Source organism: Eurosta solidaginis, chromosome X, assembly GCF_040869045.1.
Source record: "Eurosta solidaginis isolate ZX-2024a chromosome X, ASM4086904v1, whole genome shotgun sequence".
In the NCBI taxonomy this organism is placed as follows: Eukaryota; Metazoa; Arthropoda; class Insecta; order Diptera; family Tephritidae; genus Eurosta; species Eurosta solidaginis.
The window spans coordinates 200,292,653-200,318,134 of NC_090324.1; positions in this window are offsets into that span (position 1 = coordinate 200,292,653).

Here is a 25,482-nt window from a genome sequence, read left to right on the forward strand (position 1 = left end):
TGTAACCGAACATTACATACTCAGTTGAGAGCTATGGAGACAAAATAAGGAAACTCACCATGTAGGAAAATGAACCTAGGGTAACCCTGGAATGTGTTTGTATGACATGTGTATCAAATTGAAGATATTAAAGAGTATTTTAAGAGGGAGTGGGCCATAGTTGTATTGGTGGACGCCATTTAGGGATATCGCCATAAAGGTGGACCAGGGCTGACTCTAGAATTTGTTTGTACGATATGGGTATCAAATGAAAGGTGTTAATAAGTATTTTTAAAAGGGAGCGGGCCTTAGTTCTATAGGTGGACGCCTTTTCGGGATATCGTTATAAAGGTGGACCAGGGTTTAATCTAGAATGGGTTTGTACAATATGGGTATCACACGAAAGGTGTTAATGAGTATTTTAAAAGGGAGTGGGTCTTAGTTCTATGGGTGGATGCCTTTTCGAGATATCGCCATAAAGGTGGAGGGGTGACTCTAGAATTTGTTTGTACGTTATGGGTATCAAATGAAAGGTGTTATTGAGTATTTTAAAAGGGAGTGGGCCTTAGTTCTATAGGTGGACGCCTTTTGGAGATACCGCCATAAAGGTGGAGGGGTGACTCTAGAATTTGTTTGTACGTTATGGGTATCAAATGAAAGGTGTTATTGAGTATTTTAAAAGGGAGTGGGCCTTAGTTCTATAGGTGGACGCCTTTTGGAGATACCGCCATAAAGGTGGACCAGGGTGACTCTAGAATTTGTTTGTACGATATGGGTATCAAATGAAAGGTGTTAATGAGTATTTTGAAAGGGAGTGGGCCTTAGTTCTATAGGTGGACGTCTTTTGGAGATACCGCCATAAAGGTGGACCAGGGGTGACTCTAGAATTTGTTTTGTACGATATGGGTATCAAATGAAAGGTGTTAATGAGTTTTTTTTAAAAGGGCGTGGGCCTTAGTCCTATAGGTGGACGCCTTTTGGAGGTACCGCCATAAGGGTGGACCAGAGGTGATTCTAGAATTTGTTTGTACGATATGGGTATCAAATGAAAGGTGTTAATGAGTATTTTAAAAGGGAGTGGGCCTTAGTTCTATAGGTGGACGCCTTTTCGGGATATCGTTATAAAGGTGGACCAGGGTTGAATCTAGAATGGGTTTGTACAATATGGGTATCAAACGAAGGGTGTTAATGAGTATTTTAAAAGGGCGTGGGGCTTAGTTCTATAAGTGGACGCCTTTTCGAGATATCGCCATAAAGGTGGACCAGGGGTGACTCTAGAATGTGTTTGGACATATGGGTATCAAATTAGAGGTATTAATGAGGCTTTTAAAAGGGAGTGCTGGTAGTTGTATATGTGAAGACGTTTTCCAAGTATAGGCCAAAATGTGGACCAGGGTGACCCAGAACATCATCTGTCGGGTACCGCTAATTTATTTATATATGTAATACCACGAACAGTATTCCTGCCAAGATTCCAAGGGCTTTTGATTCCGCCCTGCAGAACTTTTTCATTTTCTTCTACTTAATATGGTAGGTGTCACACTAATTGTACAAAGATTTTTCTAAACATATATTTTGGGTCAATAAACCAATCCAATTACCATGTTTCATGCCTTTTTTTTGTATTTAGTATAGAATTATGGCATTTTTTTTTTCAATTTTCGTAACTTTCGATATCGAAAAAGTGGGCGTGGTCATAGTCGGATTTCGGCCATTTTTTGTATCAATTTAAAGTGAGTTCAGATAATTACGTGAACTGAGTTTAGTAAAGATATATAAATTTTTGTTCAAGTTATCGTGTCAACGGCCAAGCGGAAGGACAGACGGTCGACTGTGTATAAAAACTGGGCGTGGCTTCAAGTGATTTCGTCCTTTTTCACAGAAAACAGTTATCGTCCTAGAATCTAAGCTCATACCAAATTTCACAAGGATTGGTAAATTTTTGTTCGACTTATGGCATTAAAAGTATCCTAGACAAATTAAATGAAAAAGGGCGGAGCCACGCCCATTTTGAAATTTTCTTTTATTTTTGTATTTTGTTGCACCATATCTTTACTGGAGTTGAATGTTGACATAACTTACTTATATACTGTAAAGATATTAACTTTTTTTTTTAATTTGACTTTAAAAATTTTTTTTGTTTAAAGTGGGCGTGGTCGGCCCCGATTTTGCTAATTTTTTATTAAGCATACATATAGTAATAGGAGTAACGTTCCTGCCAAATTTCATCATGATATCTTCAACGGCTGCAAAATTACAGCTTGCAAAACTTTGAAATTACCTTCTTTTAAAAGTGGGCGGTGCTACGCCCATTGTCCCAAAATTGTACTATTTTTCTATTCTGCGTCATAAGGTTAACTCACCTACCGACTTTCATCGCGTTATCCGTCTTTGGTAATGAATTATCGCACTTTTTCAATTTTTCGAAATTTTCGATATCGAAAAAGTGGGCGTGGTTATAGTCCGATATCGTTCATTTTAAATAGCGATCTGAGATGAGTGCCCACGAACCTACATACAAATTTCATCAAGATACCTCAAAATTTACTCAAGTTATCGTGTTAACGGACAGACGGACGGACGGACGGACATGGCTCAATCGAATTTTTTTTCGATACTGATGATTTTGATATATGGAAGTCTATATCTATCTCGATTCTTTTATACCTGTACAACCAACCGTTATCCAATCAAAGTTAATATACTCTGTGAGCTCTGCTCAACTGAGTATAAAAATTTGAGAGACGTGTTCTCCACCTGTAGGAAATACAACCTAAAATTACATCCAGACAAATGCTTATTTTTCAGCCAAAAAGTTAATTGTTTTTAGGTCACAAATGACAAGCAAGGGAATATTACCCGGCCCAAGCAAATTTGAAACAGTATAAAACTACCCGACTCCAAAAACAGCTGATGAAGTTAAAAGATCCATATCCTTTTTACAATTATTACAGACTATTTATACCGAATTTCGCAGAATGCTCAAGAAAACTAACTAGGCTTTGCAAAAAGAATGTTTCCTTCGATTGGACAGAAGAATTTCAAAAAGCTTTTGTCTATTTAAAGGAAGCATTAATTACTCCAAAACTTTTGCAATACCCAAACTTCAATAAAGAATTCTGTATAACGACAGATGCTAGTGGGTATGCTTGCGGAGCAGTCCTTAGTCAAGAACACGAAGGCAAACAATTTCTAATTGTGTTTGCTTCAAGATCATTCAAAAAAGGCGAAACTAACAAAGCAACAATAGAGAAAGAGTTAACAGCAATCCATTGGGCCATAACCTTTTTCAGACCGTACGTTTATGGCAGAAAGTTCTTAATTAAAACCGACCACCACCCTTTAACATACCTTTTGTAGATGAAGAGCCCTTCATCTAAATTAACACGAGTCAGACCAGATTTAGAGGAATATGATTTTGAAATAGAGTACATAGCTGGAAAAGAAAATTACGTTATAGATGCATTATCTCGAATAAATATCACAAATTTAAAGAAATGTCAGTGGAAGCATGTAAAATACTGAAGCTAACAACAAGATCAGAAAAAATAAAATCAGCTAAAAATACTAACAATAGTATTAAAAATGAAGAAAGGCACAAAGAGACCCTATAATATATGAAGCGCTAAATAAATTTGAAGTAAAAAACTTGTCGAGCTCGTTTTCGAACCTCCGAAATTATATTTTAAAAAAGGAAGGAAAATTTGTAGCAATATAGATACAAGCAACCTAATTATTGAGGATAAAATTGACTTAGGACAATTCTTTACCAGGCTTGCAAAAAAAATAAAATAAAATAAAAATAATTATACTGCAGTAGGCAAATTTATAGAAACAGGTACTAAGGTTCTCAAAAATTTTAAAATGGCACTAACCCCAGAAACTAGAAATGTGACAAATCGCGATACAACTAAAGAAATTCTTCATAAATATCATGACGATCCTATTTGTGGTTGGCACCCAGGAATAAATCGCATGAGAAATAAAATGAAGCAAAAATATAGCTGGAAAAACATGAGAAGTGATATAAAGGAATACGTAAAAATTGCACCCAATGTAAAACTAATAAAATTAATAAGCATATAAAGGAACCAATGACAATAAGGGAAACACCTCCGAAAGCTTTTCGTATTGTACAAACCGATACAGACGCACCCTTACCGGAATCGATAAATGGAAAGGAATATGCAGTTACCATTATATGCGATCTAACCAAATACTTAGTAACAATCCCAGTCCCAAGCAAACATGCAATAACAGTCGCTAAAGCTGTAGTCGAGCATTTCATTCTGATTTATGGTTGCATGAAAACAATCATAACGGATATGGGAACAGAATACAAAAATAGCTTATTTGAAGAACTGTGCAAACTGCACAAAAATTGAGCATAAAACCTCAACGCCGTACCATCATCAAACTTTGGGTACGGTTGAGTGCAGTCACAGAACATTTAATGAATATGTACGTTCTTACATATCCAGTGACAAAGATGTTTGGGATGAATACCTCAAGTAGTAGTAGTAGTAGTGATTTATTTATTTACTTTCAACTAGTAATTACAAAAGTAAAGCAAAATTAAAACTGTAAATATATAAAAAAAACTTAAATATATAAAAATAAATAGAGATTTCAGACAATAACAATAAATGTTGTGTATCTTAATATCACTTATAACTAAACAACTCATTTAGGAAAATTCGTTGACAATAAGTTCTCTATACTTAATGCAATTTCTTATATATACAAAGAGTGAATTATAGTTATAACCCTTAAGGATATTTACCACCTTCTGCAGATCTAACACTTTCTCACCAAAATAATTAAACCGTATGTCTTTATATCATAATGAAGTGATGGGTGCCTTCAGTTACATATAAATTGCACATAGAACAGTTTTTGGAAAAATCATTTTTAAAACATCGAGCATTAAGATTTAGCAAGCCACCTCTTGCTCGGAAAATCAGACTTATGGCATACGCAGAATACTCATCGTTAAAATAAGTAGAGTACATGTGGAGCAAGTCGGAGTAAAGATCATGTGATGACTGAAAAGAACTATCGGCATAGTCATGAATCAATTTCTCTAGTAAAATTGGTATGCTCATATTAAGCGATGCGGAAGAAAAATCAGACAGAGGCAGACACTTCCATAAACGTTTCTCCTCTTTTTGACCCAGTACGACACTTGTCTCACTATCTCCTCTGCTACAACTCGGGGCAGTCTATTTGCTGCCAAACTTAAACAGCGCGCAATAAAAAGCATGTGAATGCGTAAAGTGTGACTGAATGGCGACGATAAACCTGATTCAAGGTGTAACATATAGTTTGGTGTATTAGCTGGTAAAAAATTAACTTTTTTAAAAAGAAGCGAAAAATTTTCTCTACACATTCAAACTTATCAACACCCCAGACTTGCGCACCATAAAACATAATGGACCTACATGCAGCCTCGAAAATTTTTATCTTATTTGAGGTGCAAATGCGAGGGTTATTTATTTAGTTTGACCAGGTAGCATTTATCGCTGTTTTAACCTCATCTAATTTTGCCTCAAGGTGCTTTGTAAAAGATAGTTTGTAATTCAAGAGAACTCCCAGATACTTGTAGTCATTTACAATCTCAATAAACTTGCTACCATAAGACCAACGAAAAGAAGGACACCTGCTACATTCCCTGAACACTTATATTTTAGATTTGGACAGGTTAACTCTCAACCCCCACTGCGTACTATACACGTAAAGCTCATTTATCATATTCTGTAAGACAGTGGCAGAGTCTGCTAAAGAACGATAGCGTCGGCGTACATAAGTACTTTTACTGTTGTGTCAGCAACCTTTACACCACAGGAGAGACTGCCACTTAAGTCGTAGATGTATAATGAAAACAGAGTTGGACTCAGCAGACAACCTTGCCGAACACCGTGGTTAACAGTAAACGGATCTGAAAGCACTCCATCCGTCCATACCTGACTGGCTGTTAGTGATGGCTCGATATTTCGCTATTGGTGATTGCATCGCCGCTATTGACAAATCGCTAATAGCTATAGCTATTTCAATCCAAATATATCAGTGATTGGCTATTTTCCTTCATTCGATTCTTTTGAATGACAATCACCTCTGGCAGAATATCGCCAATAGCGATTATAGCGATTATAGCGATTGGCGATTTTCCTTCAGCATGGAATTCTAATACTAATAGCAGCGATGCAATCATCGATAGTGAGATATCGTTCATCATTGCTCATCTGTGTGCTTTACTTTCCGAAACAGCGAACGGAACAAAGCAAACTTGTGCAACAACTAGAACGACGACATTGTGAATTCGGCTAGAAAAGCAGCCACGTGGTTTGGGTAATTTTTACAAACAAGCGAAAGATCGAACTCAAAAATAATCAACGCAAAGATCAAAGAGACCGCAAGGCACAACTCATTCAAGAGCAATTATCGAAGTGCAGAGGTATATAGAAGAAACTGTAATTGCAAAGCTGATCCTTTTTTATGGTGGCAGAAAAAACAATTACAAGTATCCCAATCTATCTCCTATAGCTCGCGAAAAGTTGGGGCGTTTAGGAACATCGGTTCCCTGTGAAAGACTTTTTTCTCAAGCCGGCCTTATTTTAAGCGAGAGAAGAATGCGCTTAGATTATGAAAAGGCTAAAATGCTTATCTTTTTAAACGCCAATCATAAAATATAAAATTCGTTATATTTTGATTTTATATTTAAGTATTTATAATAAAATAATTAATATTTCTCAAAATATTAAACAAGCAATATAAGTTAATTTTAAAACTTTAATTTCATGAAATGTATAAAAGAAATATATATCACTCGTCTTATTGTAAACAGATTAACTCAAAATTTAAGGTTTTTGGGAGAATGCAATTCAAGATTTGTCATATGGTTTATATATGGTTGAATTCTCCGGCTAATTTCTAGGGCACTGCAGTGGGTGGCTAATTTTCTGCTAAAGAATATTTTTGTAATAGTTTGAAGAATTTGCTATATTTTTCCTCTGTATTTTTCATTAAAAATTTATTCACTTTACTGTACAAATTTATGCAGCCAAATACAACTTTCAGAATAAATTCATAAGGAGTATTTCTAAATACATCGGTGTAGTATAATATAGTAAATAAATCATGTTTTTATGGTGTTATATATACAGATTTATTTCGGGTTGATTCATCTTACATTTAAAAATCAAAGCATTTTCAATTAACAAAATTTATAAAACAAAGATGCATATACATTTATTTCAGCTAGTTTCATCTCATTGAGTGTAATACGAGTCTGAACATATTGTCGTCAGCCAGTTAATAATATATATCATAACATCTCAGAAAATTAGAATTTCACATTACATTAGTTTACAATTAAAGGTACATACTTTTTTCTTTTTATTCCAATTTTGGTTCATATATTCTAATAAAATTTAATTTAGTATAAATTAATGTATAACATTCAATCTACTCTGGTAAAAAGACTTAAACATTCATTTCTTATATAAAAGTATACAAATAATTGCAGATTCGCTTATTAAAGATAAATTAAAGCGATCGCCATAGCTGTAAAAAATAGCCATAGCTGTAAAAAATAGCCATACCTATATTCACTGATAGCTCAAAATCGCTCTTCTGTATGGAATCGCTTGTTGAAATAAAGCGATCGCTATAGCTATAAAAAATAGCCGATATTCAAAAATAGCCATATCTATTTTCACTGATAGCTCAAAATCGCCATATCGTCCATCACTACTGGCTGTTTCTTCATAAATGGAGCGCAAAACCTCTATAATGTGGCTGGAGAGGCCGAACTGGGCTAACTTACAGAAAAGCATATTCCGTGGAACTGTGTCAAAAGCACATGAAAAATCAACAAAAAAGGCGAAATTTTTCTTCTTCGCACCAAAGTTTAACTGAACTATACTAGTTAAATTAAACAAATTTCCATTGTAGAATAGCCCATACGGAAACCCGCCTGGAAAACAGTAATTATATTGTTGCAATCAAGCCAAACATTGATGCGGCTGAGAAGCAAACCAGCAAAAATTTTGTATATTGAATCAAGCAGTGATAGCCCCCTGTAATTGGATGGAAGATCAGTATCACCCTTTTTGAAAAGGGCAACTATGATAGAGTTACGAAACGATTGAGGAATTTGCTTCTTTAAAAATATTGGCCCGTAATCATAGTCGCTGACTAAAATACCCTTTAGTTAAAATCTTGCCTAATTTAAAAATGGGATTTAAAATTTTGGTCTGTGATAGACTTATTAAACACAGTTGTCAGCTAAAATAAGCATGGACAGGGTATCTGCATGAAAAAAGATATTGATTGGCGCTAGCTATGAAGACATTTATTAAAAATTTTAAAAGTTCACCCTGTTCCGTACAACCGTATAAAAAATGGCTCTTACATTACCACAGAAATTGTCAAAGGAGTACCTGAAAACGCGTTTTGATCATAATCCGGTGGCGGATAATTATCATTCAATTCTATCTAAAAGTTATTATCAAACGTTTTGTAAAAATTCGCTGTTTTTTATCAGCACTCAATTTAAAGTTGAGTGCACAATCTTTCAATTGAACATGAACATACTTATTTGAAGAAAATTTACTAAATTTCGTTCTTAAAAATTATTTAAATCACGCAACATAAACGAATAAGTAGTTAAAGCGGATTTGGGCTCCTTAAAGCAAATGAAGCAACAAGGCTATCCACTCATACACTCGTATTCATGTTGAATAGTTTATATAATTTGTAAGAATGTTGTAAAGGAAAGTTGTTTGCCATAAGACAGATGTGACGGCCAAAATGATGCAAACCTTAAATGTTAGGTAGCCCTAACCGTTAAAGCCGTTTAATTTAATAGACCCGAAACCGAACAGGGATATCTCTAACCTCGATACTAATAAGTATGCAGGACATTCAATGATAATCAGGTTAAATCAAATTTAGGTTTGTCTTCGCAAAGTCAGCATAAATAAAAGTAGTTTAATATAGTTTTCCACAGGAAAAAAGTTCCTAGAATATTGAGCCATTGTACATGGACCTGCAAAGTGTAAGTCTCTTTTACATTAGAAAATCATTGAACTCAAGTCGATCATGACATATACTAAGAGGGTGATAAAGGGGGAAGTAGTTCAGCAGCGCCCGTACCAAGCAATTCTTAAAATTTGTGTTGCTAATTCTTGTTGTATTCCGTGTTTTATTTCACGCTTTCTTTTAAGAGGAATTAGCAAATGTAAAGGGGAATAGAAGACACAAAAGGAAATGCCAGCAGAATTGAGTTCAAGAATTCTGTAATGTAATTCACTAATTAGAAGTCGGAAATAATAAATTGTTCTTTTTTTAATAGATATTTACAAAAAACCGAATAATTACCCTCAAACGGCAGCGAAACTGGTGAAAATTGTCTCAGCGCAAAACGCCTTTTTAGTTAATACTTTTATGTGTACAACAATTTCACCAAAATTACATCAACCACATGAAAGTCTTAAACTTTTTTATACCTTTCATGAACATGAAATGGTATATTAGCTTTGGTCCGATGTTTGTAACGTGGAGAAATATAGAAGATATACTCACCATTAAGTATACCGAATTGATCAGGGCGACGAACTGAGTTGATATAGCCATGTCCGTCTGTCTGTTTGAACGCAAACTAGTCCCTCAAATTTTGGGATATCTCAATGAAATTTGGCACAAGGATGTATTTTTGTATTATATTAGACATTTGTCGGATCCGGTAGGATCGGACCACTATAACATATATCTCCCATACAACCGATTGTTCAGATAAGACGATTTTGGTCATTCCTGCCACAATTTGGAAAGTATAAACGTGAAACTCGGTGATATATATTCTAATATATCTTAGAAGATATCCTGAAAAAATCACTTTGATCGGAGCTATATATAGTATATATCCCACACAACCGATCGTTCATATAGAAAGATTTTTGGCAATTTCTCCCTTAATTTCCAATATAAAAACGTTAAACTTGGTGGTATTTATTCTAGTATATCATAGAAGATTTCCTGAAAAAATCACTTTGATCGTAGCTATATGTATATGGTATATACCTATCCCATACAACCGATCGTTCAGATAGAAAGATTTTTGGCCATTTCTCCCCTAGTTTCGAATATAAACACGTGAAACTTGGTGATATATTCTAATATATCATAGAAGATTTCCTGTAAAAATCATTTCGATCGGAGCTATATATAATATATATCCCATACCGATCGTTCAGATAAGGGGGTTTTTTGCCATTTTTTATTTTATATTTATCTTAAAAATCGTTTAGGTATGTAGAACTTTTCACTATATATTTCTTATCTTATACATCCGATTATTTGGAGATTGCGAACGGAATAAGGTTATTGTTCAGCCCCATTCATGAAAGGTATGAAGTCTTCGGCACAGCCGATGACAGTCCCGTCCTTACTTGTTTTGTTTGCAAAAATATCTTGACAGAGTAAAAGTATTACTTTGCCGCCTTAGGATTATTGCTTCCGAAATTAAAACGCGTCATTTGACACCTCTCCCGAAATTTTTTGACATGTAATAAAAATCGACGCCTGTGGTTAATAATTCCTTCCATTGAATATTTATTTCTAAATTTAATGCCAAAATCAGTATAGGATGCTATTCCTCAAAAGATACTAAAATATCAAAACTCACTAATATCTTTGAATGCGGAATAGTCTTAATGAAAGATTTCGCATATGTGGAGCCAAGTAACCACCCCACATTTTAAGATTGTGTAATTTTCGTCACAAAAATATTAATACGCATTTTAGATATAATAAACTATCTCCTGACGTATATTTGCTTGTCGGGAAGTATTTTTCACTTCCATTTGAGTTCATCGCGTTTAAATAGCAATTCGTTTAATTTATCGCAACTTTTGACAGGAGACCACCAATTTAAAACCTATTTTACAAAATTAAAATCGGGTTCATGCCATTTAAAATTTAAAATACTTTTTTAAGATAAAATAGTGTTAAGTGGACTATAACAGACTTAAAATGATATTTAATTTAGAACCATGTTTAAACCAATAAAACTCTATTTAATTTCGACTATGATTACGGGCATTATGTTGAACAAAGCAGGAAGCTCAGTTAAGAGACACTCTGGTGCGTACTTGTAACACTCATAACAGATACGATCTTGACCGGGGGCCTTGTTGTCTTTTAAACCTTTGAGAACCAGCTACAGTTCACGGGGCTCAAAAGGAGCAGCGAGAAAAGGGTCGGTCACCGAAGGCAACGCCCAGTGTATGCAAGGAATTTCATTTGTATCCGCCAACAGAACCTTAAAATAGTTGTAAAAATCGCTCAACGCCAAATTGCCAGTCACACTGAGAGGGCGATTTTTTAACGAGCTAGCGACCTTCCACCAGTCTCCCGAATTTCTGGCAGTATTTAATAAGTCAATTTCCTAACATTTATATTCTAACTTTTTCTTAGCGCATAGCTTGAAATAACTAGAACGTGGTGCAATATATAACCCACGAGTATCTTCAGTATCACTTAACTTAAGTTCGTCTAAGTGTTTCAACATATTTTTGCGCACATTGGCTGTCAAACCACCTCAAGTATTTCTCGTACTGTTACAATACAACCCCATCGACCTTACATGGATATTTTCCCTTCGAGTTTATATTCGCAAAAAACCTCCGACTCACGAATTCCTAAAAGATAACACAATTAGCCCAATATACACCCACGAGGCTTACGATAAAGAAATAAAATATAGATTACAGATAGCACAACAATGAGCTAGGAAATTATTCCAAGGGGCTAAAGAAAAACAAAAAACAAATTATGATAGAAGTAGCTACAGTAAGGAAATAAGTATAAGCGATTTAGTATTAGTTAGAAATGAACCCGGAAATAAGCTAGATAATAAATATAAAGGGCCTTATAGAGTAAAAAACATTGACAAAAATAACAATTATACATTAGTACCGCATAGAATAGGAAATAGCGATAGGACAAATAGAGATAAGGAAATTATAATTCATAGAAATAGGCTTAAGCCAATATAAAACCTTTAGCAATAACCAAAATAATTTAACAAAAAAAAAGCAAGAATCTCATTATAAGCATTCCACTTTACTCATAATTATCACTAAGCACTCGTAACAACCAAAAAAAAGGAAAACAAATGTCAACTCAATATGTTCAAATGTAAAGAATGAAAAACACAAAAGTCAACCCAATATGGTCAAATGTCAAGAATGAAAAAAAAAAACACAAAAGTCAGCATAATGGGTACATATGTAAAACAAATGTAAACAAATAAAAATAAAAAGTACATAAACAAACAATTTCATTACTTTTGGTATCAAGTTACCATTATGTCATAAATTATGACCACAAAACGGTTGAATGCGGAAGACAATTGAAATTTTGTAAGCCGAAGTAAGTTTAAATGGGTCATTAAACGTAAAACGATACAGAACGGCACACTTAAAATTTAATTATGTCAATGCCACTTGAATATCAATAGAATTGTCACACATAATTGGTGCACAAATTATTTATGACCATTTTCCAAAGGCGGGTGGTGTAAAGTTCCCTTAGTTCCGCTTTCACTGCATTCAATTGTTCCTTACATATTTACTCCCATGCAGACCACACACACGTAACAGAATATTAATAACCCAAATGTCCAATTGCTAAGTACGCACTTCTGCACTGAATGCTTATTTATTTATATCGTTCAATTGGTCACGCTGACTGATATACTTTGTCCATATATATACATATGTACTCATGTGCCTAAATAGGTGATTCCAATATGCTGACTCCGCATACAGGAAATATGTACACTTTAGTTTGTAAGTATTAGTGTAAATAGGTATAAGCAGAGTAAGAATATTTTGTATAAAAGCAGAAAGAATTTCTAAATAAAACTAATTACTTTTGATCAACCAAAGATACTACATCCTCGCATTTTATTATTTACACTATAACCACGCCCACTTTTTCGATATCCAAAAATGAAAAAAATGCCATAATTCTATAACACTTTCGAAAAAAAGGTTGAAACATGGTGATTGGATTGGTTTTTTGACGCAAAATATAACCTTAGAAAAAACGTTGTAAAATGGGTGTGACACCTACCATATTAAGTAGAAGAAAATGAAAAAGTTCAGCAGGGCGAAAACAAAATCCCTTGGAATCATGGCAGGAATACTGTTCGTGGTATTACATATATAAATAAATTAGCGGTACCCGACAGATGATGTTCTGGGTCACCCTGGTCCACATTTTGGTAGATATCTCGAAAACGCTTTCACATATACAACTAATGGCCACTCCCTTTTAAAACCCTACTTAACGCCCTTCATTTGATACTAATATCATACAAACACCTTCTAGAGTCACCCCTGGTCCACCTTTATGGCGATATGTTGAAAAGCCGTCCACCTATAGAACTAAGGTCCACTCCCTTTTAAATTACTCTTTAATACCTTTCATTTGATACCCCTGTCGTACAAACACATTCCAGGGTTACCATTAGGTTCTTTTACCTACATGGTGATTTTCCCTTATTTGACAAAAGATGAAGAAAAACCGTTCCAAAAAACGCCACCCTTGGTCTACAATTTGGTCGATATTTCCCAAACGTATGTGACATGGAACTCAAAACCACTTATAAACTATCTACGAAATCCTACGAAACCAATGCATCTAAGCTCTCAGCTGAGTATGTAATGTTCAGTAACAGCCAAATTTAGCCTTCCTTACTTGTTATTAGCACGCTTAAATTAGCTTTACCTGTTTGCTTGTTTGTTTGTAACTCTTCATTCACTACAACGCGCCTGCTACCTTATTAACATTACTTTTATAATTAGCTTCACCTTATTTGTAATCTCGTTAGGGTCATATCCAGACCCTTCCGGGATCCCGTCACGGTAATTTCGGGATTATTTTTATATTTTATATATTATTATATTATATTATATTTATATTTCGGTCTAAAAAGTACAAACTTCCTTACAGACTAGTTAAAAATAGAGAAAAGTTCAAGCTTAATTTTATAAATGCTATTATTAAAGTAAAGAAGACCACTATATCGATTTGCTAAGTGTAAAGCCTTGGATATGGGTTCATTCAACGCGTAATTCGTTCGATGAGTTACTTCAACAAATAGTCTGGTGTGCCTTAGATCACGTGGTGTAATATATGAAACGAATAAATTAGATAAATCAGGGCAGTTTATATTACCGTTGATAACGTTATAGGCAAGCATGAGTGAGATACAAGTTCTACGGTCATACAAAGCCTGGAGTCCGAGCAATTTACGTCTGCTGATATATGATGGGAGGCCATCGGTCCAGTGAAGCATACGCAAAGCAATTTTGGTGAAAATTCTTTGAACTCTCTCAATTTTATGTGAGCTACCTTCATAGAATGGACTCCATATAATCGAGCAATATTCCAGACGACTTCTTACCAATGCCATAAAAAGTGCCTTCAAAGTCATCGGATCCTTGAAGTCCCTGGAATTACGTCTAATAAAACCCACCATTGCAAAAGATTTGGAAATAATAAAGTCGATGTGACCAGAAAAAGAGAGTTGGTTGTCAAAAATTACACCCAGATCTTTTATCTCTCGACAACGGTTTAAAGATCCAGCATTTAATTTGTAGTTGAAAAAGGTGGTAGTGACCCTTTTCGAATAGGAAACCACGCAGTATTTGTTAGTATTTAAAAGTAGGTTATTACTTGAACACCATTCATTAAAAGAATCGAGATCATATTGCAAGTTAATGCAGTCAGAAGTATCCCGTACGGTTAGAAAGAGTTTGACGTCGTCTGCAAACATTAAACATTTAGCAAATTTGAATTTTTGAGGTAGATCATTAATAAAAATTAGGAACAACAGAGAGCCATAGTGTGTTCCCTGTGGGATTCCAGACCAAGCGTTAATAAGCGCAGTAGACTGGTTGGCTCCGATTGACACAAAAAGCTTTCTATTCGATAAGAAACTTGAGAAGAACTTCAGCAAACTTCCGGTCAGTCCGTACATCCCCAGTTTTTGCAATAGTATAGAGTGGTCGACCTTGTCAAATGCTTTCGAGAAGTCAGTATAGATGACGTCTTGTTGCGCATGGTTCTCAAAGGCATCTACAATTTAGCTAGTGACTAAAGCCAGATTGGTAGAAGTAGACCTGCCAGGAAAAAACCCATGCTGACACTCAACAATAGCCTTGACTATGTAGTCAAACAATTTGCTATGAAGGATACTATCGAATAGTTTTGCCAGAGTACTCTGCTTAACAATAGGTCTGTAGTTGCGAATATCATTGCGGTCACCAGACTTAAATACTGGATTTATGGAGCATAACTTCCAAGAGTCTAAAAATATCCCATGGTTCAAGCATCCTTGGAAAAGAATTGCCAGGGGTTCAGAAATTGTATTTGAACATAGTTTGAAGAATAACGGAGAAAATCCCTCGCTATCTGATTTCGGACTATTATTCAATTTTGAAATTGACAGAAATACATCTCCGGCTGTAATATCAAAAGAAGAAATTTGACGCAGAGAACCAGAGTAGAATGTCGGACTAGGTGAAGAGGTAGGATCTGCGTATACCTTCTGAAATAATTTGGCAAATAAGTTACAAATATCTACCGTATTACTGGACGATACACCGTCATACTCCATGCACGTCGGAAATCCGTTAGTCTGCCTCTTGGAATTAATCACCGACCAGAAACTAGATGGATTCGTCTTCAGTTTTGATTCCAGATTATTCATATATTGTCTAAACAAGAACTTATTGAGACAGTTAAAAGTCGATTTAAGCCTGACAAAGGTAAGACGATCAGATTCACTCCTGCTCCTTTTATATTTCTTAAAGGCCTTACGCTTTTTATTTTTAATATTATTAAGTTTAGTATTGAACCAGGGTGGCCTGTTGTTCAGAATTTTCCGTTTTCGCGGAACAAAATTCGAGACTGCTAATGAAAGCCTTTGCTTTAAGAGTTCATAAGAAGCCTCAGGCCCATTAGCGGAGTCCAAGAAGGACCAATCAGTGTCGAGGATATACTCGTTTATCGCTGGAGCATCAGCGTTGAAATAGTTATATTCTGAAATATTTACAACTGGGTTTTTATCAAAGCTATAAAACTCGAAATTTGCAACCAAAGCATTGTGATGTAAACTGTTTTCCAAGATCGGAGATTGGATTTGGGGACACTTCCGGCACCATTTCTGGATGGGTTTCGGGATCCGTCCTTCATCGCGCCAGGGTAATTTCGGGAATTTTTCTGGATTATTTCGGAATGATTTGCGTACGCTTCAGAGATCAATTCTGCAAGGTTTTCGGGACCCCGTCAGGGTAATTTCGAGACTTTTTCGGGATCATTTGGGGACCATTTCTGCATCATTTCTGGATGGTTTTAGGGATCCGTCCTGGATTCCGTCAGGGTAATTTCGGGACTTTTTCGGCACTACTTCGGGATAATTTAGGCACCCTTCTGGCATAATTTCTGGGTAGTTTTCGGGATTCATCCGGTATCCCGTCAGGGTCATTTCGGTACTATTTCGGGATAATTTGGGGACCCCTCAAGGATCATTTCTGGATGGTTTTCGGGATTTGTCCGGGATCTCGTCGGGATCATTTCAGGACTATTTTGGTATCATTTTGGGACCCTTCCGGGATCCTTTAAGGACTTTGCGAAACCGGTAGTTCAACACACATGCCTTTTTAAATTACGAGCTTTTAAGCCCATGGATTTGCTGCTAATTATTCGTAATTAAAATTCGGTATGTTCTATCTTTAATATCTAACACAGCTTATTCGTTCTATTTTTGATTTTTTCAACTTGAGAAGCAGGCTAACGTGAATAGCCCATATATTTTATTCTCTCCTTGCGGAAGGGGCCGCGGGTAAAGGCTAGTCTTAATCTTAATAATATAATAAATGGGAAAGTTTGGATGTCCAGACGTTTGTCTTTGTGACTCAATCACGCAAGAACGGCTGGACGGATTTGGATGAAATTTGGCACACGTATAGCCAATAGTCTATAAGGATCTACTAGCTATATTTCTTTAAAAAGGGGGGAGGTCCCCGCACCCTAGGAACAGTTATAATTTAGTTATTATATTTTTTCGTCTTTCTGACTGAATCACGTAAGAACGGCTACACGGATTTTGATCAAATTTGGGACACAGATAGACAATAGCCTACTGACGTAATTTTTTTTCGAAAATGGAAAGGGGGAGGGTGGTCCCACGACTCTTCGAACAATTACTTTTTAATAATTTTTAGACATTATAACTTTACGTTTACTGACTTTCACCAATATTACAAACTCAATAGATCAAATAAGTCAAGGGCTTACAAAGTAAGCAGTGACACCCTCCGTCACCTCAAACCAGCCCCCCGCTCTCCACCCCTTCCCCTCTACCCATCTGGTGCAAAATCAATAAATTGTTATAACTCAATATAAATTTTCTCCTAAATCAATAATTTTTGGTATCTGGCTCATACAGATCGAGATATAAACAATTTTGAAAAAACGATCGGTGCTGCTCTCCGTCTCCTCCCGCCATCCACCATCCACCATCCTTCAATTGTTTTTATTAGTACGCTTTTACTAGCCTTACCTGTATGTTTGTTTGTAACTCTTCCTTCGCTTCAACGCGCCTTCTATCTTATTAACATGCTTTTATAATTAGATTCATTTCTGGATGGTTTTCGGGATCCGTCTGGGATCCCGTCGGGGTTATTTTCGGACTTTTTCGGGAATATTTCGGGATCATATGGGGATCCTTCCGGGATAATTTCGGGACTATTTCGGGACACTTCCGGCATCATTTCAGGACGGGTTTCGGGATCCGTCCGGCATCCCATCGGGGTAGTTTTGGGAATTTTCCTGGACTATGTCAGGTTCATTTCTGGACTTTTACGGGATCATTTCTAATGGTTTTTGCCATCCGTCCGGCATCCTGTCTGGATCATTTTGGTACACTTCCGGCATAATTTCTGAATGATTTTTGGGATACGTCCGGGATCCCGTCAGGATTATTTCGGGATCTGTCTGGGACCCCGTCGGAATTTTTTCGGGACTTTTTCCGAACTGTTTTGGGTTATATTGTGGACCCTTTAGAGATAAAGTCTAGATGGTTTTGGGATCCGACCGGATCCCTTCAAGGTCATTTCGGGACTTTTTCGGAACTATTTCGGAAACATTTTGGGACCCCTCCGGGATATTGTCTGGATGATTTTCAGGATCTGTCCGAGATCCCGTCGGAGTTATTTCGGGACTTTTTTGGGACTATTTCTAGGTCATTTTTGGCCCTTCCGGGATAATTTCTGTATGATTTTCGGGATCTGTCCGGGATCCCGTCGGAGTTTTTTCAGGTACTTTTTCCGGGCTATTTCAGGATCATTTGGGGACCCTTCAGATATCAGTTCTGTTCGGGATCCGTCCGGGATCCCGTCAGGGTATTTTCGCGACTTTTTCGGGACTATTTCGGAATCATTTTGGGAACCCCTCCGGGATAATTTTGAATGATTTTCGGGATCTGTCCAGTATCCCATCAGAGTTACTTCGGGACTTTTGTGGGACCATTTCGGGATCATTTTAGGCCCATTTGGGGACATTTTCATCCGGCATCCCATCAGGGTAATTTCGGGAATTTTCCTGGACTATATCAGGGTCATTTCTGGACTTTTACGGGATCATTTCTGAATGGTTTTCCACATTCGTCGATACATACCTGGATGGTTTTCGTCATGCCGTCAGGGTCATTTCGTTACTTTTTCGGTACTATTTCAAGATCATTTGGAGACCCTTCCGGCATTATTTCGGGATGGTTTTCGGGACCCATACGTTATCCCGTCAGCATACTTTCAGAACTTTTTCAGTGCTATATCGGGTTCCGTCAAATTTCGGGACTTTTTTGGGAATATTTCGGGATCATTTGAGTATACTTCAGGTATAATTTCTGGATGGTTTTCGGGATCCCTTCAGGATCACGTCAAGCTCATTTTGGGACCCCTCCGGGATAATTTCTGGATGATCTTCGGGATCTGTCCGGGATCCCATCGGAGTTTTTTTGGACTCTTTCCGGACTATTTCGCGATTATTTGCGGACCCTTCAGAGATCAATTCTGAATGGTTTTCGGGATCCGTACGGGATCCCGTCGGAGTTATTTCGGGACTTTTTCGGAACTTTTTCGGGACTATTTCTGTATGATTTTGGGATCTGTCCAGGATCCCGTCGGAGTATTTGTATTTGTATTTTTTTTAATAGGAAAAAACTGTATTGTACTATTCATGTAAGCGTGCTTTTCAGGTTTCAGCTCATTTAGCTCTTTTTTTTTACTGTATTAAAAAAAAATACATTGACAGAAACAATTTTTAAACAGATAACTTGATAAGCAGGCTAACGTGAATAGCGAATGTTTGGATGTTTGTATAACCACACGTCTGTCTTTGTGACTCAATCACGCTGGACGGATTTGGATGAAAATTGGCAAACATATAGCAAACAGTCTAGAAGGATCTACTAGCTGTATGTTTTTGAAAAGGGGAAGTCCCAGCCCCCTAGGAACAGTTATAATTTAATTATTATATTTTTTCGTCTTTCTGACTGAATCACGCCAGTACGGCTACACGGATTTTGATCAAATTTGGGACACAGGATTTCAGGATGGCTTTCCGGATCCCATCAAGGTCATTGCGGGACTATTCGGGATGATTTTGGGACCCTTACGGCATCATTTATATATGATTTTCGCGATCCGTTCGGGATCCCGTCAGGTTAATTTCGGGACTCTTCCGGAATCCATTTCTGGACAGTTTTTGGGATCCGTCCGGGATCCCGTGAGGTTTATTCCGGGACTTTTTCGGCAGTATTCCGGGATCATTTCTGGATGGTTTTCGGGATTCCGTCAGGGTCATTTCGGGACTTTTTCGGTGCTAATACGGGATCATTTTGGGACCATTCTTGCTATATTTCCGGATGATTTTCGGGATCACGTCAGGGTCATTTCGGGACTTTTTCGGAATCATTTGTGAGCCCGTCGGGATCATACCGGTACTATTTCGGTATCATTTTGGGACTCTTCCGGAATCATTTCTGGGTAGTCTTCGGGATCCGTCCGGCATCCCGTCGGGGTAATTTTGAGACTATGTCAGGATCATTTCGGGACTTTTGCAGGATTATTTCCGGATGATTTTCGGCATCCGTCCGGTATCCCGTCTGGATAATTTCGGGACTATTTCGGGATCATTTTGGGACCCTTCCGGGATAATTTCTGAATAATTTCATTGACTTGATTGATTTATTTATTTATTTAGTAATAATATTACCGTAAATTACAAATATTTATGAAGAATTACAAAATGATAAGCTGGATTATGTTACGTCTCGTAAATACTGGATACATTTCATTTTAAATAAGTGATAACTACTTTCTAATTTATTTAATAATTTGGGAAAAATTTAAACAACGTGACATCAGGACGGACAAGGCGACAGCTGTTTCGATTATACCTTGTAAATCTCTTCAAAGCCTTTTCTCCCGGGAGTGGGAGTCGAACTCGCACTCCTACGATAGTTGAAATGGTTGTAAACGCATTCAGCTACGTCATGCCTGTTGTATAGTTCTTCCCAATTGCCTTCTTTTTTGCATATTTTAATCTTTTACACATTGCATACTTCGTATGCAATTATGTGTTAAAGCTATGCTTGGTACGGCGGTTTTCAAAGAAACTTTGGTTTTTGTTGCTGTTTTCGTTCTATTTATAGAACTACAACGAATTAACCAATTTTGTCTGTTTGTATGATTTTAATAATCGGGGATTGCCCATATTGCTTTTCTAAATGTATGAAAACATTTATTTGAAGCAATTTTTTAATTTTATAATTTATTTAATAATTTGGGAAAAATTTAAACAACGTGACATCAGGACGGACAAGGCGACAGCTGTTTCGATTATACCTTGTAAATCTCTTCAAATCCTTTTCTCCCGGGAGGGGGGGAAGCATAGCTTTAACACATAATTGCATACGAAGTATGCAATGTGTAAAAGATTAAAATATGCAAAAAAGAAGGCAATTGGGAAGAACTTTACAACAGGCATGACGTAGCTGAATGCGTTTACAACCATTTCAACTATCGTAGGAGTGCGAGTTCGACTCCCACTCCCGGGAGAAAAGGCTTTGAAGAGATTTACAAGGTATAATCGAAAAAGCTGTCGCCTTGTCCGTCCTGATGTCACGTTGTTTAAATTTTTCCCAAATTATTAAATAAATTATAAAATTAAAAAATTGCTTCAAATAAATGTTTTCATACATTTAGAAAAGCAATATGGGCAATCCCCGATTATTAAAATCATACAAATAGACAAAATTGGTTAATTCGTTGTAGTTCTATAAATAGAACGAAAACAGCAACAAAAACCAAAGTTTCTTTGAAAACCGCCGTACCAAGCATAGCTTTAACACATAATTGCATACGAAGTATGCAATGTGTAAAAGATTAAAATATGCAAAAAAGAAGGCAATTGGGAAGAACTTTACAACAGGCATGACGTAGCTGAATGCGTTTACAACCATTTCAACTATCGTAGGAGTGCGAGTTCGACTCCCACTCCCGGGAGAAAAGGCTTTGAAGAGATTTACAAGGTATAATCGAAACAGCTGTCGCCTTGTCCGTCCTGATGTCACGTTGTTTAAATTTTTCCCAAATTATTAAATAAATTATAAAATTAAAAAATTGCTTCAAATAAATGTTTTCATACATATAGAAAAGCAATATGGGCAATCCCCGATTATTAAAATCATACAAACAGACAAAATTGGTTAACTCGTTGTAGTTCTATAAATAGAACGAAAACAGCAACAAAAACCAAAGTTTCTTTGAAAACCGCCGTACCAAGCATAGCTTTAACACATATTTGCATACGAAGTATGCAATGTGTAAAAGATTAAAATATGCAAAAAAGAAGGCAATTGGGAAGAACTTTACAACAGGCATGACGTAGCTGAATGCATTTACAACCATTTCAACTATCGTAGGAGTGCGAGTTCGACTCCCACTCCCGGGAGAAAAGGCTTTGAAGAGATTTACAAGGTATAATCGAAACAGCTGTCGCCTTGTCCGTCCTGATGTCACGTTGTTTAAATTTTTCCCAAATTATTAAATAAATTATAAAATTAAAAAATTGCTTCAAATAAATGTTTTCATACATTTAGAAAAGCAATATGGGCAATCCCCGATTATTAAAATCATACAAACAGACAAAATTGGTTAATTCGTTGTAGTTCTATAAATAGAACGAAAACAGCAACAAAAACCAAAGTTTCTTTGAAAACCGCCGTACCAAGCATAGCTTTAACACATAATTGCATACGAAGTATGCAATGTGTAAAAGATTAAAATATGCAAAAAAGAAGGCAATTGGGAAGAACTTTACAACAGGCATGACGTAGCTGAATGCGTTTACAACAATTTCAACTATCGTAGGAGTGCGAGTTCGACTCCCACTCCCGGGAGAAAAGGCTTTGAAGAGATTTACAAGGTATAATCGAAACAGCTGTCGCCTTGTCCGTCCTGATGTCACGTTGTTTAAATTTTCCCCAAATTATTAAATAAATTATAAAATTAAAAAATTGCTTCAAATAAATGTTTTCATACATTTAGAAAAGCAATATGGGCAATCCCCGATTATTAAAATCATACAAACAGACAAAATTGGTTAATTCGTTGTAGTTCTATAAATAGAACGAAAACAGCAACAAAAACCAAAGTTTCTTTGAAAACCGCCGTACCAAGCATAGCTTTAACACATAATTGCATACGAAGTATGCAATGTGTAAAAGATTAAAATATGCAAAAAAGAAGGCAATTGGGAAGAACTTTACAACAGGCATGACGTAGCTGAATGCGTTTACAACCATTTCAACTATCGTAGGAGTGCGAGTTCGACTCCCACTCCCGGGAGAAAAGGCTTTGAAGAGATTTACAAGGTATAATCGAAACAGCGGTCGCCTTGTCCGTCCTGATGTCACGTTGTTTAAATTTTTCCCAAATTATTAAATAAATTATAAAATTAAAAAATTGCTTCAAATAAATGTTTTCATACATTTAGAAAAGCAATATGGGCAATCCCCGATTATTAAAATCATACAAATAGACAAAATTGGTTAATTCGTTGTAGTTCTATAAATAGAACGAAAACAGCAACAAAAACCAAAGTTTCTTTGAAAACCGCCGTACCAAGCATAGCTTTAACACATAATTGCATACGAAATATGCAATGTGTAAAAGATTAAAATATGCAAAAAAGAAGGCAATTGGGAAGAACTTTACAACAGGCATGACGTAGCTGAATGCGTTTACAACCATTTCAACTATCGTAGGAGTGCGAGTTCGACTCCCACTCCCGGGAGAAAAGGCTTTGAAGAGATTTACAAGGTATAATCGAAACAGCTGTCGCCTTGTCCGTCCTGATGTCACGTTGTTTAAATTTTTCCCAAATTATTAAATAAATTATAAAATTAAAAAATTGCTTCAAATAAATGTTTTCATACATTTAGAAAAGCAATATGGGCAATCCCCGATTATTAAAATCATACAAACAGACAAAATTGGTTAATTCGTTGTAGTTCTATAAATAGAACGAAAACAGCAACAAAAACCAAAGTTTCTTTGAAAACCGCCGTACCAAGCACAGCTTTAACACATAATTACATACGAAGTATGCAATGTGTAAAAGATTAAAATATGCAAAAAAGAAGGCAATTGGGAAGAACTTTACAACAGGCATGACGTAGCTGAATGCGTTTACAACCATTTCAACTATCGTAGGAGTGCGAGTTCGACTCCCACTCCCGGGAGAAAAGGCTTTGAAGAGATTTACAAGGTATAATCGAAACAGCTGTCGCCTTGTCTGTCCTGATGTCACGTTGTTTAAATTTTTCCCAAATTATTAAATAAATTATAAAATTAAAAAATTGCTTCAAATAAATGTTTTCATACATTTAGAAAAGCAATATGGGCAATCCCCGATTATTAAAATCATACAACCAGACAAAATTGGTTAATTCGTTGTAGTTCTATAAATAGAACGAAAACAGCAACAGAAACCAAAGTTTCTTTGAAAACCGCCGTACCAAGCATAGCTTTAACACATAATTGCATACGAAATATGCAATGTGTAAAAGATTAAAATATGCAAAAAAGAAGGCAATTGGGAAGAACTTTACAACAGGCATGACGTAGCTGAATGCGTTTACAACCATTTCAACTATCGTAGGAGTGCGAGTTCGACTCCCACTCACGGGAGAAAAGGCTTTGAAGAGATTTACAAGGTATAATCGAAACAGCTGTCGCCTTGTCCGTCCTGATGTCACGTTGTTTAAATTTTTCCCAAATTATTAAATAAATTATAAAATTAAAAAATTGCTTCAAATAAATGTTTTCATACATTTAGAAAAGCAATATGGGCAATCCCCGATTATTAAAATCATACAAACAGACAAAATTGGTTAATTCGTTGTAGCTCTATAAATAGAACGAAAACAGCAACAAAAACCAAAGTTTCTTTGAAAACCGCCGTACCAAGCATAGCTTTAACACATAATTGCATACGAAGTATGCAATGTGTAAAAGATTAAAATATGCAAAAAAGAAGGCAATTGGGAAGAACTTTACAACAGGCATGACGTAGCTGAATCCGTTTACAACCATTTCAACTATCGTAGGAGTGCGAGTTCGACTCCCACTCCCGGGAGAAAAGGCTTTGAAGAGATTTACAAGGTATAATCGAAACAGCGGTCGCCTTGTCCGTCCTGATGTCACGTTGTTTAAATTTTTCCCAAATTATTAAATAAATTATAAAATTAAAAAATTGTTTCAAATAAATGTTTTCATACATTTAGAAAAGCAATATGGGCAATCCCCGATTATTAAAATCATACAAATAGACAAAATTGGTTAATTCGTTGTAGTTCTATAAATAGAACGAAAACAGCAACAAAAACCAAAGTTTCTTTGAAAACCGCCGTACCAAGCATAGCTTTAACACATAATTGCATACGAAGTATGCAATGTGTAAAAGATTAAAATATGCAAAAAAGAAGGCAATTGGGAAGAACTTTACAACAGGCATGACGTAGCTGAATGCGTTTACAACCATTTCAACTATCGTAGGAGTGCGAGTTCGACTCCCACTCCCGGGAGAAAAGGCTTTGAAGAGATTTACAAGGTATAATCGAAACAGCTGTCGCCTTGTCCGTCCTGATGTCACGTTGTTTAAATTTTTCCCAAATTATTAAATAAATTATAAAATTAAAAAATTGCTTCAAATAAATGTTTTCATACATTTAGAAAAGCAATATGGGCAATCCCCGATTATTAAAATCATACAAACAGACAAAATTGGTTAATTCGTTGTAGTTCTATAAATAGAACGAAAACAGCAACAAAAACCAAAGTTTCTTTGAAAACCGCCGTA